At 42.3% G+C, this 2962-nt stretch overlaps 1 pseudogene across 1 annotated transcript; it reads left to right on the forward strand.

Annotated features, from left to right (window-relative positions):
• The first annotated feature begins 588 nt into the window (after positions 1-588).
• On the forward strand, positions 589-1790 carry LOC147679613 (ubiquitin-like protein ISG15 pseudogene; annotated as a pseudogene). Its single transcript, XR_015300892.1, has one exon. The product of XR_015300892.1 is annotated as a ubiquitin-like protein ISG15 pseudogene (transcript).
• Positions 1791-2962: the final 1172 nt, after the last annotated feature.

Here is a 2962-nt window from a genome sequence, read left to right on the forward strand (position 1 = left end):
TAAGAGATGTATTAGCACAAAAGCACCTAAGTTTCATGAGCAGGGATATTTAAATTCCAATTTCAGGAAGAGCGAGAGTAATCAGGAGATCTTCTTGGAGATTTGAATCAACATCAAGCAGAGGGATATTGCCAGACAACACATACAGACGCAGATGTCATTGCACCATTTTACCTGCAGTAGGGTGTAGGAAAAAGATTGAATAGAATTGATATGGTGATATTACGTTTTTGTGAGTTGACCGGTATGATTTAAGCCATGATGTATGTTTGTGAGGTCATTTGAATGAGGCCTTGTAGGAAGAGCAGGTATGAATCTGTAGATAGATGAGACCCCGTATAGCCAGCATTGATATGGTTGTGCACAGATGTACGCAAAAGTTATCCTTCAGGTATGAGAAGTAGGAACATGCGGTTTTCACATAAGAGATCCCCTACAGCTGATGTAGTTATGGTTGTGCACAGATCTGCAGATACTGCAGGTTTAGATCCTGTAAATGTGATGTGACTATAGCTGAGCGTAGACACTGTATCCATCAGGCATTCAATATGTCCTTTTATAACCGTTTGTCTCTTTCTCCTCCAGGCGATGTTGCTGCACGTGAAAATCCTCACGGGGACCGTCTATACTTTGGACGTTGACCCCTCCATCTCCATCTCAGCCTTTAAAGCTCTGGTGGCCAGCAAGACTGGCGTACCCGCCTACCAGCAGAAACTGGGGTTCCAGAATGGAGGGTACGTGGAGCTTCAGGACAAGGCTCAGCTGTCAGAGTATAAGCTGTCACCAGGGGACACTGTGCTGCTGGTGGTGAAAGACGATGTTCCTTTTGAAGTGTCTTTGATGACAGACAAGGGCCGCAAGTCGCCATATACCATTAGGCCATCAGAGGGCGTCAGCGAGTTCAAGGCTCAAATTCAAGAGCGAGAGAGAGTCCAGGTTTCACAGTTTTGGCTTTGCTATGACTCGACGACGCTGGAAGATGGAAGGAAGCTTGGAGAGTACAACATTGTCCCTGGAGGAACTATCTACATGAACCTTCGTCTACGTGGGGGTTAATGGAAGTCCACTTTCCACATGGAGGAGCTGAATGAAGAATGAAACCATCAACTACCCCTATGATATTGAATGCACCATCTCTTGACTGCACATCACATGCTCTATCCATTGTGGCTCTTATAGAGAAACTCTTAGAAACTTTTTTAATGAGGCATTATCACTTGTGTATGTCCACAGCGACAGCTTTGCTGTTATCTGCTCCACCTCCTCGCTGCCATCTTTAAAGTGACTTAGCACCTCTGCCTTCGGTGGACATGTTTAGTTTCTTTCTCTAAACATACTAGCATCTACGTGCTGGCAACTATGATGTCTAACTTCTACAACTTTTAACCCTACCCTTCATGTGTAGGCTGTTTTGTCTTGGTGGGGTGGAGTGAGAAATAACTGGAGGATTTGGCGGTATCATTGGAGAAACAGAGGGGCATGAGCGACCAAAGAAGAAATGGATCACTGCCCTGAGTAGCGGAGAACTGGAATGGCAGTAGGGGAGACAAGAGAAAATGTAAACTGAAGACTTCAACACAATCAAAGGGGCGTAGGGAGCATGTTGAATTCACCAGAGAGTAGACTGCCATAGAGAGAAATGGGGAATTGAGGCATAGTGGCAAGAGATAAATGGTGAGGAGGGTATGGGGAAACAAGACTGTGGTATTGTTGGAATACAGTGGATAGAGGAAATGTTTACAAAGAAGAGGAGAGCAGAGTAAAACACAGCTGCTACAAGGAGTAGTCTAAGGCACAATATGGTACCAAAAGAGTGAAATAAATATATTCTAATGTAAGGTACCAAAAGAGTGAAATAAATATATTGTAATGTAAGGTACCAAAAGAGTGAAATAAATATATTGTAATGTAAGGTACTAAAAGAGTGAAATAAATATATTCTAATGTAAGGTACCAAAAGAGTGAAATAAATATATTGTAATGTAAGGTACTAAAAGAGTGAAATAAATATATTCTACTCTATGCTCTAGTTCTGTTGTCACAGCTATTTTTGGACACCATTTCTTCAAGGTGCAGTTGTACTTTATGTTCTTGCCACACACGGGTGGCCAGACTTGTGGAAGGCAGCATTATTTATTTACGTATTCCATATTTGTTTTCCATCTATTTCCTTGCAAAGAACACCCATGCATCACACAAGTCAAGTGTTTTAAGAAAACCTTAAAGTGGACCACTGTGGAATGAAAATGGCTACACCTCAGAGTCCGAGACCCATCTCCTGCTTCAGGGGTAGAAGGGGTATTTGGTGGTCTAACTGCTAGGGAATCTCTCAAGTATCTTTAGACTGGTGTGCATGAGTCCTGGTACAGGGAGAAGACGGGGATGTGGTTTCCTGCTACCCAGGGCCTCACTGAACACTGAGCCAGGCCTACACTGACTACTAGTTTTTCATGGCCTGTGTGACTCAAGGGAAGTTAGCGAATCCTTGTAACAAGTATTGCACCAAGTATCTGTGCACTTGCAGTAGTATCTGTTTCTTGTGTGGAGAAGCACAAGAACCAGATACTACTGCAAGCTCACAGACTTACAAGTAAAGTATCTTTTCATTTTATCCTTAACTTTGCAAAGTTGCACCGTCAAGGTTTACTCTCGGAGGGTGGTGTTGGCAAGAATGTCTGCTTCAGGCAGGACAGGTAACAAAATAATATAAATATATCATGTCAAAGAAGCATTCTTGTATAAAAATGCATATACTTTATTGTTATTATTATTAAGGAAACATGACCTGTTACTTTAATTTCTTATATGGCATGTACACCTCTTATTGCTGTAGTACTACTGCTACTATGTAACTTATGTGGGACTATTCACAAACTCCATTTTGTAATTAGTACAAGAGTTGGGGTCATTCATCTCCAGCACATTTACACAGGAGCCACTTGCAGAGGTTACGCCGTCAAGA

This window comes from Lissotriton vulgaris, chromosome 11, assembly GCF_964263255.1.
Source record: "Lissotriton vulgaris chromosome 11, aLisVul1.2, whole genome shotgun sequence".
Lineage (NCBI taxonomy): Eukaryota > Metazoa > Chordata > Amphibia > Caudata > Salamandridae > Lissotriton > Lissotriton vulgaris.